The sequence below is a fragment of the Vespula pensylvanica genome, chromosome 6, assembly GCF_014466175.1.
Source record: "Vespula pensylvanica isolate Volc-1 chromosome 6, ASM1446617v1, whole genome shotgun sequence".
NCBI classification, from domain to species: Eukaryota; Metazoa; Arthropoda; class Insecta; order Hymenoptera; family Vespidae; genus Vespula; species Vespula pensylvanica.
This window is the reverse complement of record NC_057690.1, coordinates 7,873,282-7,887,434: the sequence shown is the minus strand read 5'-3', so window position 1 is coordinate 7,887,434 and position 14,153 is coordinate 7,873,282. Positions and strand designations below refer to the sequence as shown.

General features: G+C 37.5%; 1 protein-coding gene across 3 annotated transcripts in view; it reads right to left on the bottom strand.

The window, feature by feature from the left end:
• LOC122630184 (tyrosine-protein phosphatase 99A) overlaps positions 1-14,153 on the bottom strand; it is a 323,505-nt gene that overhangs the window by 149,892 nt on the left and 159,460 nt on the right. The window lies entirely within an intron of this gene.

Sequence of the window (14,153 nt, the reverse complement as noted above, 5' to 3'; positions counted from 1 at the left end):
GATACACTATTGTCAAGTGTATAATATAAGTTACACCGTAGCAAACATTGCCGCGAGGGAGAAAAAATGATATAAGACTTGAAACAGAGCGTGGAGGTTACACGATTTTACAGAGAGCTTAAAAAAAAAAAAAAAAAAGGCAAAAAACATTTCGAAATTGTTTGAAATAAAATGAAGAAAGAGTTGAGTGTCGGTCATTGGCGGCATCTATGTCAATCAACGTGTTAAGCGCCACGCTAATGAGAGAGGGTAGTCCCGTACGTTTGTGTAAAAAAACGTGCGTACCCGACACGTTGGCTAGTTGGATAGCTGGCCGCTGCTCCACATCCGGTTGAGCGATGGGAAAAAGTTGTCGACTTAACGAGCTAATTTAATCTGTTTTGTTAGCGGCACCCGCGGCGAAACGGGAACGCTCCCCTCACCGTCATACCCTTTCTCTCACCCTCTCTCTCACTCTCTCACTCTCTCTCTCTCTCTCTCTCTCTTTCTCTCTTTTTTTTTTTATTCTCCCTCGAGTGTACTCACGACGAAATAATAACTCACAACGAATTTTACTGAATACGCAAGCCTTGCCACTATGATTCATTTTAATGTGTTGTATCTACCTGTCTACGTGTTTTCACTGTCCCGTCTTTGTTTCTCTATCTCGTTTTCGCGTTTGTTTTGAATGTCTTTTCGATAGTTTTCACAATAGCCAAGACCATTAACGAATTAACGAAGAAGATTTAACGAAGCTTAACAAATTAACGAACCTTAAAAAGTTATACGAATGATCGTCCCTTGTTTGGAAAATTCTTTCGTGCTAGATTTTTAACTAAATAATTATTATATTAGACGAATTATTTTAATTAGGTTTCTTTGAGAAATTCGTAGCAAGTAGTTTTCCTCATTTATTTCTTTCTCCCTTCTTTTTTTCTTTCTTTCTTTCTTTCTTCTTCTTTTTTATTCTTTTCTCTTTCCAACAGAAATACTCGTCTCCTTAGATCGAGGAACTTCGTTCGAGGGATATTTCCTTTTCTCCTTTTACTTTCAGGTATGTCGTATTTCAAATGTAAAAGCGAACTCGAGAGGGTCGGATGAAAAGAGGAGACTTCTTATTATCCGACATTTCGGTTACATGAGTCTTACCTTTAGAAGGAATAGTGGAATTCCCTTTACTTTCGAGAAGTAAATGTCGAAACGTTCGATTACATTTTAAAGCTGAATAAATCGGCATTTCTCGTCCGATCTTTCAACGTTTATGGTTAACCAGCGATTTATCCGATGGGAATACGATCGAGATCCTTAAAATTATCGCCAATATTGTTGTTGCGGTTACTACTGAGACATTAATTATTCTTGCGATAAACCGAAGCCCGTTTATCGAGTTTCCAAGTGCCGCGGCAAATCAGTTCGCCGGCCCGAAAGCGTTCCAAGTGTCACGTTTGCCATGTTGCACTTTGAAACAAGATAATTCGTACGAAATTCGTGAGGATTATATCTGTTCTTCCTAAATTAACTTTATATCGTTTAAGAAATTTCATTACGTGTCAGATCTCTTCCAAATAGATCTGAATTATTTCGATGATATATCGTTGAAAATAATTATATTTTTAGAATAATATGTTAAAAGGATTAACGAATGATATCCGATTAATTTTATACATGATTCAAGAGTAAAACGAGAGAAGAAAGTGAATAATTAATTAAGGACAGTGGAAATTGGGTAAAAATAAAATAGAAAATTAATTTGAAATGTTCGATACGATTTTCCATAAATAACAATAATTTCTTTTGCTTCTTCTCTCTCTCACTCTCTCTCTCTCTCTCTCTCTCTCTCTCTCTCTCTCTCTGTCTGTAAATTTTTTATTTTTTCGAACTCGTACTCCACACTTTCGGGTACTCAGGAAAATATATCATCCGTGAAAGGACATTTTCAGCCCCTTATTTCGCCTTCTACCCTCGAACACACCCTAGCCAACCAAACACCCAGCCAGGCAGCTAGCATTAGCGTCGGCACGAGACTTGGCTTTACCGCTGACACCTCGAGTGTCCAAATAAATAATACGCCTTATTTGTTATAGAAATTGTACACTCGACTCGCTACGAAATCTGCGATCTCGTTGCTAGCTGCCATGTTTCAGTGAGATTATACGATTAGGATAGAACGTTATTGCGTTTTGATATCGAAATCGATTTTTGAAATTTTTTCAATATTCCGAAACATGAATAAATTGAATCGTCGGTGATAATTGATTACGACCGCGATCGTAAAAAAAAAAGAACTGAGAGGAAAGAAATTAAAAAATAAATAAATAAATAAAAACTGAAAAAAGCAAGAAGAAAAACGAAACAATAGGATGAGTCAAATCAAATTAAAAATTTGACGGAAAGTGAAAAGTCGCGAAATGAATTGTACGGAAAGAATTTCTAATGGTACCTATCGGAAAACCGGTCGAAGAGAGCTGTACGAGGCGTAATTTACTGGCATACCACGTAGTCGTGCTTGCATTAGCTCGTTGCACGGTCAATATTGAAATAAGATCCAATATCAGAATCTGTAGCGATGTCGCGCGCGTTTTCAAACGGAACACGTTCGAAAGTTTTGAGAGAGACCAAAACTGTGTATTTCTCATTCGTTCGTATTATTTAAAATACAGAGAATGATAATAATCGTACGCTCAGAGAAAAATTATCCTGCGGATTCAGATTTCTTGAATTTTTGCTTGAACAAGTTTTTCGAAAGAAATTAAACGTGGAGGAATATGTTTATGTATATATATATATATATATACACATTTCTTTTAATTTTTCCTTTTTATTTAGAATATTACATAGAAAATGGAGTAATCAAGTTGACTTCGTGTTGCAGTAATTTGCAATAAGGATGAGTCGACAAAATAACGAAGCAATTCCCAAAGGTCTACAAGTTTCCGTTTGTGAGGAAGCGAGAAGCGTCGCTAAAACCCAATGAACCTTCTCCAGTCTGATGAAATAATTCGGAAACGGTATTCAAATATGGAGAACCATTTGCTCGACGTTCTTCCTCACAATAGAATCATTGTGTCCATGAAACTGGAATAAATCTTGCAAGTTATTTTAAGGATAATAAAGGTGAATATTAATTAACTCTCACTGCGTATTCGTTAAAATAGAATTCGCTAAAGTTTCAAAGTTGAGCCGATCGATATCGAAACCTACATACAATAAAAAAACACACATAGACAAAGAGAGAGAGAGAGAGAGAGAGAGAGAGAGAGAGAGAGAGAGAGAGAGAGAGAGAGAGAAAGATTATTTTAATCTGATACATAATACAATATTTTCTTTCCTTTTATATAATACACGTTTATATGATATTTTTTATAATATATAATATCGGTAAAATGTGATGACTAATTAAAGTTTAAAATTAAATTACAGGATGTTGATAATTGGAATAATGAAAACAAGCGGGATATGGTTAAAATTAGTTTGGAATATTGTTAAGAACTTTTTCATTTATCAATCGATAGTAACGATGCGAGAAATATAGAGATGAAGGAACGAAAACGGAAAGAACTCGAGGTACTCTTCGTTACACGCTAGAGATCTCAAAAGTCTCTTTCTCGTAACGCGACCAACAGCGAGTCCGCGAGAGTGTTAAAATTCAGCGCCTTTAGCTTGCCGCCGGAGGCAACCCAACTGGGTCATTAAATATGAGAGATCTCGTTGGTGAGACTCTCGTGAGTATGCTATGTACGTTAGAAAATGAGACAGAGGAGGGCTTCTCTCTCTCTCTCTCTCTCTCTCTCTCTCTCTCTCACTCTGTCCAGTCTCTGTCCCTCTTCCATCCACGAGCAGGCAAGTCTTTCTCTCACTCAGTACAGCCAGTTGTTTCTCAGCTGGGTGACGCGCGAGACGCGCAACTCTGGATGCACTTCTGTATAATTTTACTTTAATTGCTGTTGAAACCCCGTAGTTTTCAAGTTCTCTACCTACTCTGTCCTTACTTTTCTCAAGCTCTTTCCCTTTCTCTCAAAGATCCTCCTCGTTCTCTTCACAGCTACTCTTTCCATTTCTTTTTCTTTTTTCTTACCTTTCGGACTTACTTTTCAGGCCATTCCTATTACAGATTTCCGACTATGCAGCAGTTGAACGTTGTATTAACGTTGACCTGTATCTGTATGTGTGTGTGTGTGTATATGTGTATCTGTCTCTTTCTGTCTCTCTCTTTTTCTCTCTGCTTTACGCTTTAACGGACATCCATCATGTAAATTAACCTTAAGATAAACTAAAGCGCCGCTGAAAACCTTTTATCTCTCTCTCTCTCTCTCTCTCTCTCTCTCTCTCTCTCTCTCTCTCTCTCTCTCTCTCTCTCTCTCTCTCTGTCTCGTTCCTTGAAATCCACGAAATACGGACGCGTCCACCGAAGGATTAAGGGCGCACGCTCTGAAAACTGGGCAAGACGAGTAGACGCTCTTACGCGAAGCAGAAACATTGGAATTTCCGTCCGGAGATACGAGAGACATTAGATGGATAGAGACGAGAAAGAGACAGAAAAAGAGAAGCTTCTCTTTTGCTATTTCTGGTTATGAAATGGAAATTATCAGGAGAATTTATTATTTCGTAAGGGATGAATATCTGATCCAAATCATCTTCTTTTCTTAAGTCCTGTTAATGTTCTAACTTTTCCAATTTCAAGTCGGTTAGAAAAATAATATGACATAATAAACAGAAAAAGAAAGAGAGAAAGAAACAAAAAAAAAGAACGAGAGAGAGAGAGTGAGTTGAAAAATATTTTTGCATCATCATCGTCGTTCTCGTTAACCTCTTCTTTTTATTTCTTCGAAAATATCATGTGCGAGTCACTGTTGAACAACTTCTAGCACCTAAGATCCTTTGTTATCGTTGTTCATCTACGCCTTCCATAAACAGCAGTGAAAAGAAGAAGACGAAGAAGAAGAAGAAGAAGAGAAAAAGAAAGAAGAAGAAGAAGAAGAAGAAAAGGATGGAGAAAAAGAAGGGCAGAAGGAAAGGGCCCCATGCTCTTGACGTCGCCCCAATGAGTTAAGATGTTATCAGACTGGCTCGCTGTGTTTATCCAAAGGCGGACTAAAGCCGATGCTAGCCTCGTCGTCCCGTCTCCTTTACAAGCTTTATCAGTTATTTACATCCAGAACCGACCAAGGAGAGCCTTCCTTCAACCTATTCAACTCACCACTAAAACCATCGCCACCGGGAACATCGTGAATGACACATTTCGAGAATAGAAAAAAGTAGGTATATATTCAAAGGGGTCGATACCCTTCTCGAAAAAGAGTAGAAAAATGTGAAGAAGGATGACAGAGACAATAATGAACACACGTGATAATCCTTTCGATCATTAAAAAAGATATTTTACTCGATGAGAAATGAGGTTGACGACGTTACAATATACCCTAGTTTTAATGTGTTTGTTTTTTTTTTCTTTTTCTTATTTCTTTCTTTCTTTCTTTCTTTTTTTTTCTGGGTCTTTAGATCTGTTACGATTTTAATACTTATCTCTAAAAGATATACTTCGATACAATATTTGGTACGAAAAATAAAATAGAAAAAAATACTTGACCTGTTAGCGCGACAGGACATGAAATTTAACTATGAGATTGAATATAAAAAAAGATATTCAGACTATTCAGAAATATTTCAATCAGAAATATCAATCAGAATAATCAATCAGAAATATTTCATGTAATCGTCCTTTCTGGTTGAAAATAAACGAGTTTGATAAAAAAGTAAGGAGAAAAAATAAAATTTTAGAAAAGATTTAATTGAAAACGTCCAGGTAAAATAAGAAAATATTGATTTTTCAAGATTTTATGAATTAATATAGGATAACTCTTCTTAGCCAAGAGAATTTGACAGTGATAGTAGAAGTTGATGATCGTATGATCGAATGTACAATTTTAAAACAATCGGTGCGTTAAAACGAGGATATTTTTGATTCGTGGCACATATCTATCTATCTATCTATCTATCTATCTATATATATATATATATATATATATATATATATATATGTTCGTATGTAGCGAGCAGCCGTCATTGCCAACTTTTACGGGCGATCGCATGCATATTAAACGGTAAATTCAATAGCTCGCTCACGAGATAGCTTTAAAAGATAATACACGTCAGGCGGGACATAAATACGCTCGTATAAAGGACGGTACTCGATTTTATAGCGAATCACTGGATTTTGGTTGACGTGCGTTACTGACGTACTTGTAATCGGTGCCTTTTAAAACGTAATTCCATTGTCATTGTAATGAATACATCGTACATTTTTAACATTGTTATTAATCAGGAAGATCTCGAATGTTCTCGTGGGACATTAAACCTTTAATGACAACTTTTCTCTATAATATCCATTGAAATATCACAATCAAGGCATTTGTTCTTTCTTTTTTTTTTTTCTTCATTGTACTCTAATAATAAAAATCTTTACTCAATCCGTACTTGTTCCAAGTAAATTCTTCACTAATGACCTATTATAAATGATTCGATAATGCAAAATCTTCTCTGAAAAATGTCAAAGTGATGTTTTCAATAAAGGAATGAAAAAAAAAAAGATCGACATCGACTTTAGATCATCTTTAAAAACACGATCTCACAAGCGTTATTAATGCGACAAAAAAAAGATAAAGAAAAGAAAAAGAAAGAAAAAGTAAAAGGAAAAAGAGAGAATTATGAAATAAATAACAGCGCGTGTTGATCGAAATTATTGTCGTAGATATCTTCAGTAACACCTTTTCTCCCTCCCTCTCTCTCTCTCTCTCTCTCTCTCTCTCTCTCTTATCCCTTTCTTCGTGATACAAATTCTCTTCAATTTTTCAGTCGCTTTTATCGCTTGCGATACTCATCCGCGGCACGATTTCAGCCGCGATATCAAATACGCGTGGAATAATTCTCGAGCGGAGTTTGTAGGTGTAGGCAGTCGGTGGCCGAAGTAAAAAGTTGCCTTTCTTGGCGGAAAAGTCAAACAAATAAATGTTCTGACGGGCGAACATAAAACTCATAATATATGAGATAGAAGAAATACCAGCGATCTCTCACAGGAATCCTCACGTACAAAGCCCATGCATCAGCCCCGTCCACCAAGCGGCAGTTTTCCACCAACGCAACACACCACCCCTTCTTTCCAGAGCACCCCTTCGACCAAACCATCCCCACCGATTCTTCAACAACCCTTCCAACACTGTCCTCCATTTACATACGTACTACTTCTCTGGGATGTCTCGCATGTGTTGCATTTCATATTCGCCACGGATGACGACGTTGGATATCAACCAAACCCCGCTTTCATCCTCTTCAACCCCGTCCAAAAAACATTTCCACGCAGGTGCCTCCGTCGAGGCGCTTACGTACGCAAAAAGGAAAAAGTAACAAAATAAAAAAAAAAAAATAACACGAATACCGTGATTCTGTTTCAAAAATCCGATCCTTTCCATTCGTAATTACTGTCGTTTCGAACTGTGTTTTTTTCCCTGTTTTCTTTTTTTTTTAAATAATATCTTATTGAATAATCTGCTGAGTAAAGCATTTACTTTTATGCGATGTTGACATGTTTTTATTTCGTTTTTTTTTATGCTCACAGAATCTTGCAAGAAGAATTTTATTCAAGATATAAAAGAAAGGGGGTAAGGAACGAAAAAGGTTAGAGGGGAGAGAATATCCAAAGAGGGATACACGAAGCAACTTGAGAACGATTTCGATATCGCCTTTTGCTTTTACGATGGCGTAAAGTCGCCGAGAATCGAAACGTGCCGAAAGATCGTCGCTTGTATGCTCGGCTTATCTCGACCATAAACTTCTCCAATAGCTACGGATCGAATGATCGGATTTTATCGTTAAAATATAATTGGAAATCATCCTTAATTCGCCTTCGTACTAATGCGAACTAATGTTTCACATGAAAGTTAAAAGACTTCGTTCACTAATCAAATATTTCTTTCAATTAGAAATGATAAAATAATTTTCGAATACCCAATTAAACCTGACAGAGAGTTGCACGATATTAAAGACTAGAAATAATACGTAATAAGTCTATAAAGTTCACTTGCACGAATTCGTTTAAAAAAAGTAAAAAGAAAGAAAAGAAAGAAAATGAAACAAAAATAGGACGTTTCACAAGACTGCAAAGTCAGTTTTGATTCGAGGGAAAGTGTCAAGGAATGTCTGAAGCACCGAGGATTCACTTTTAATCACCGTCATAGGGCAGACAAAATGTCGTAGGAATGGAACGTCGGCTAAAATGCGAATAACGCTTTGCTATGTAATTACACGTACAAGTCCAAACTCTGACAAGGAGCCAATTGTGAATCTGACACTTCAGGTAATACCGAGTTCAGAGATGGGTTCCTGTGGATATGGGTACGATTAGGCCCGATTGGGATTGGTCCGGCACCGCTGGCCAGGACACTCGAGGACAACTCTATTCATGCCCGAAACCTCGTGTCACCAGTTATGACATCGGTTGTGTGTACCAGGATGAATCAGTCCGGACATAATCCACTGAGCCATTGCAAATGGTCACGCTGGTGAATTCAATCAGATACCGTTTCCCTTGTAATAGAAGCGTGTACTGTCAGCTACTCTCGCAGAACACTAGTAATGCAATTATCCATTGAACAAAAGGACGATCTTAAGTTAAATTACTCGTAGGAACAGATGAAACATTTTCAATCGATTTTTCTTCAATAAAATTTTCACAACTTCCCGATCACGTATTTACTGCAGTGTTTACGAGCATTTAAAGTAAATCTAGGCCATCGTTGGGAGTTCGAAGTTCTAACCTAGAGTTTTGTCCTATGTAAACGGCCAGTTAAGACAGTACCACCGGTCAACAAGCATTGTCTAAGGTTTTAAGGTAGCTTGTCCAGGTTCGTAACTGCGAACGTTACTACACTGTCTTTCTTCGAAAGATCGTCCGATTACGACGTGGTCGAACAGTTTCTCTATCTGGAGAAGTGGAAAGTACAACGGCACCGATTCTTGCCGAATGCTCACTTTTGTAACTCGCGTCACGAAGTAGAATGTAGAGACAGAGAAAAGGGAAGAAAAGAGAAGAGAAGAGAAGAAAAGAGAAAATCCTTGGTAAGGTCGGTTTCGCGAATATGGTACTTGGAAATCCCCTTTCCGAAATTTTTCCTGTCTCTCCCATAATCCAACCAATCGAGTTGAAGGATATGGCAAACGGAGTGATCTTAGCAAGACATAAAAGAAATAGATGGATAGATATTATTAACAAAGTTTTCACGATGACACAAAGCTAATAAAAAAAAAAAGAATTTATAATAAAATAAAGAAATAATTCTCAGAAAGAGAGAGAGAGAGAGAGAGAGAGAGAGAGAGAGAGAGAGAGAGAGAGAGAGACAGAAAGATCGACAACATTGTAACAAATATTTATAACAATAAATTCGTACAACAAAATTGATACGAAGATCTAATCTTTGATTTATTAAGACCGACCTTTTTTTACCGATCTTTCAGCTAATCGTTATGATTCTCTGTTATTTAAACACCGGAAGGAAAATGTTCGGGAGCTTACATGTTGTCGACTCTCCTCTTCGGATATGCTAGAGAGAGTTCTTTTGTGAGAGCCGCACAAAAGTGTCTGGTAGCTCTTTCCGTATATCTGAAAAAAAGGTGGACGTAGATCCAAGGCGAGAAAATGTATCACACGAATGAGGAACGTAGACGCGACGATGACGACGACGATGACGATGACGACGACGACAACGACGACGACGACGACGACGACGACGACGACGACGACGACGACGACGAGGAGTCTCTCCCTCTCTTTAGTGGACACAATGTACGAAGACTATAGTACGCTCACACTCAGCTGGAAGCTCGGTGCAAACAATGTGCTGTTGAGAAAGCTTCTCTCTCTCTCTCTCTCTCTCTCTCTCTCTTTCTCTTTCTCTCTCTTTCTCTTATACACTATCCCCTACTATTCGCCTTTTCTCTAGCACTTCGCATACACGGCTTTCGGATTTCTCCCATCCTCTCACTATCTCTTCCTTCTCAGTCTACACTTTACGAAAAGGATGTCTGTTTTGTAAATCAGCGAAGTTGGTTAAAGTTACGTCCCGAACTGCGAAGCTTTAGTCGCTACTACAGCGGACAGATAAGAGCGTGTAAGAGAACCTAAGAGACACAAAGAGAGAGAAAGAAAGAGAGAGAGAGAGAGAGTGAGTGAGAGAGGAGAGGGAGGGAAAGGGGTAACAATAGACGCCAGGGAATAACCCAATGGTAGCGACGTATATGTGGAGTAGGTATATTGAAACCCCAAAGAGTGGACTAGAGTGGGAAAGAGAACGAGAGAGAGAAAGAGAGAGAGAGAGGGAGAGAGAGAGAGGAAGAGAGAGAGAGAGAGAGAATATTCTACACACGATAGAATCTTCATTTACCATATACTTACTATGGTCGACATTAAAGTTCTAAACTTAGAGCTTTTAAACAAGCATACTTTTGCTTTTGATATTAATACCAGAAAAATACGTAGAAAAAGAAATTTCATTGGCGTATTTGTCCGATATCGATACTCGTTAATAAAATGAAGAGAAAAGGAGAATTTAATAGGTTGGTGGACCTTTAGTAAGATAAAACGGCGATTAAGTTATCGTGAATTAGTCCCTTTGAACAACTTTGTTCTCTGTTATAGTGGTTTCCCTCTGGAGGTACGATAGGGAAATCGAGTTTTAATGTTTGCCAATTTCATGGAACGTTCTCTCGCAATATGGTATCTTTCTTCTTTCTAAGAATTATTATATCATGCTAGGAAAAACGTACGAGCGAAAGTAATAAATAAAATCCGTTTTAATTAAGTCGGTATAACGCTCGAACGCGAGCTTCCTCTTCATCGATTCATTTTTCTTTTATATTTTATTTCTCTCTCTCTCTCTCTCTCTCTCTCTCTCTCTCTCTCTTTCTCTTTCTCTCTCCCTCTTTCTTTCTTTCAATCTTTCTTTCTTCTTTCTTTCTTATTTCTTTCTTTCTTTCTTTCTTTCTTTCTTTCTTTCTTTCTTTCTTTCTTTCTTTCGGATATCGTGCTAACGAGGAAAACGAAGGTAAAATCGCTAAGAGCCAGTCTCCCGGAAGAAGATAAAACGATTTCGTAGTACTTAGGTGGTAGGTATTCATCGTACCATACTAGTAGTGGCAAGGCCCTTCTTATCGATTACTCTAGTTCGACCGGCAGATTGAAGTAACTTGAACACATTGATAAAAGAAACTGCAATCCACTTGCCACTTCGAAGTTCACTACAGATCCAACTTTTCTCGATTCACCTTCTATGTATGTATATATATATATATATATATATATAACTATATAGAGAGAAGCAACTCTTCGATTTCAGCTCGTGCCGATTCTACTCTATACAAAAGATCGTTTGGAAAACGGTTTACCTTCCGGCCGATGAGACGTATAAAATTTCATTTATCTTCCCACGAAATATTGCCAGACAAAGATTGACCGAGCCAAAGTGTCATCGACTTCTTTTTTATTTTTCTCCCTTTCTGTTTTTTTTCTCTTTCTCTCTTCCTCTCTCTTTCTCTTTTTTTTTTTCATTTTATTTCTCCTCCTCCTCTTTTTCTCTTTTTGAAGATTTTCCACGGGTTCAAGAAAGAAGAAACGTTTCTCGATGATGAAGTCGATTATTACAGAGATCTAACTTCGTCTCGATGACGTTCCATAGATGGAAAATTCTTCTATCTTTCTTTCATTTTCTTTTTCCTTTTACCGAAGTATTCTCAAGAATGAGAAAAGGCATCAATCTAAAGTAGTGAAGGTTAACTTTCGTGTAGGTACATACAACGTAGAGATTGTAACCGTGGATAAAGATTATTAATGATGCTAGCGATATATTTTCTCTCTCGCAAATAATGTCTCTTTCGTGTAGCAGGTAAACTTACACACATACACATACATACATATATATATATATATAGATATATAGATATATAGTTATATAGATATATATATATACCATGCTTACGTGGGTTACTTCTCCCGATATTTTCTTTCTCCTTGCGGTGAAGTAAGAGACTATATCGTGTAAGATCGTTACGTGCTTCCTCGTGATTAGTCAAAAGTTTGTAGCTCGTATCCATTTAATGCTTCCGGTTAGATTATCTTCAGCTACATTTTCGTTTAAGAAATGAATTATCGTAGTACCACGGAAATACAACAGACATTTTCCTTCCTTCCTTCCTTCCTTCCTTCCTTCCATCCTTTTTACGCGTTCTCATTTATTATATTTTATTATTGTCAATATATTTGAACAATTTCGAAGATTCCATATCGTTTACAGGAAAGTAACAGAGAGAAAGAGGGAGAGAATATTGACAACGCAAAAGTCCATAAAATCTTTATCGATTACATACACGCGGGATATAATGAACAGGTGCAATAGGCGTAAAAATTCTCAGGAGAGACATTAATAATTTTTAACCAACAATCCGACACTCGTTGGAACGTTCACAGATGTTTCGTAATCATAGAGATATGTGTAGGTGGATATCACGTACGTACGTATACGTATTACCTCGTGCACACTTTTTTGATCTAAATGATTTATCGTTGAACGATAATATCGAGAATAAATTTTGTTTTATGTAAAACAAAATAAAACAAACAAACAAAAAAGAGAGAGAGAGAGAGAGAGAGAGAGAGAGAGAGAAAGAAAATAAAATATTTCAGAAGAAAAAATAAAATATTTTCGCACGGGATGTTTTGTATTCTCGAAAACGATCATTCACTCTACGATCTCACTTACGAAAACAGGAATAATATTAACTTTAGAATACGCATTTGAGATTGGCCGATTATTTTCATAATAAGATCTGTGAGATTATTTTCATAAGAATTTTCACCGTTTCCGGAAGATTACAAAAAAGGAAAGAAAAGAAAGAGAAAATTCCTTCAACGTAGTAGTCGACGTAGTGGCAAAAGTTCAGAAGGAAAATTTGGAATGAAATTTATACAAGGTTTTTCTTTCTCTTTCTTTCTTTTCCATAGTAAAAGCGTCTCCTCTTTCAAAATTAAAAAGAACGGTCTGCGAGGGCGATTACGTAGGAGACGGCCAAGCCGAGGGTCGAGCGTAGGTTAAATTACTTTCGGTAACGTTTACCGCGGTCTTGATGCCCCGATGAAGATACCGCTTATGGGAGCTTCGCTAGTAACATGGCGTGGTTTTCCTTACACCTGCCGAGTTTCCCACAATTCTGCGCGGTGCTTTGCTCGTTTACAGACATTTCGAGAAGGTACGAGAAGGATGATCTAAAAAGAGAGAAAGAAAGAGGGAGAGAGAGAGAGAGAGAGAGAGAGAGAGAGAAAAGAGTTCTTGCATCGAGATCGTTAGATCCATTTAATACGATTAGAGAGTATCCCAGTATCATCATCGACCTCGTTGCTTCGCCTTTTTACCAAGAGAACTTCTAATGTCTCCCCTTTTCATCGTTTTTTCTTTTATCCACTTGCTCCTTCCCTCTTTCTCTCTCTCTCTCTTTCTCTTTCTCTCTCTCTCTCTCTCTATCTATACATCTTTCGTTCACCTAACTGCAGGCTAATGGACAGATACAGACATTTTCTCTCTTGGTATTCTCGTCTAAACGTAGCTTACATTTTTTCGCGTAATAAAACCGCCTCTGGTATACATTCTCTCTCTCCTTCTCTCTCTCTCTCTCTCTCTCTTTCTCTATCTATCTATCTCTCTTTCTTTCTCTTTCTCGGGCTGTTTCGTTGCTTTTCCGACTGCCTTCTTTTCTTCTTGCTTTCAGGAGTAATACTGGAAAATATTAACCCGTTCGTCTATTTTTCGCCGACTCCATTTTTCACTCGCTCTTCCCGTGAAATACGCTTTTTTGCCCGCTTAAAACGACGTTGCTCGTCCGTCATCAGGTTGCATCTTCGTCGTTGTTATCGTCGTCCTTCTCGTTCTCGTTCTCTTCTTCCTTTTCGTTGAAAGCATTACTCGAAAGTCGCTTAAATACGTTCTAATAGATCGAAGGAGAACAAGATAGAACGAATAGAAATTAATTAAAGATTAATACGAAATCGGTGGACGAAACATTATCGTAGTTATCGTGTTCCGAAAATATGAGAGACAGAGAGAGAGAGAGAGAGAGAGAGAGAGAGAGAGAGAGAGAGA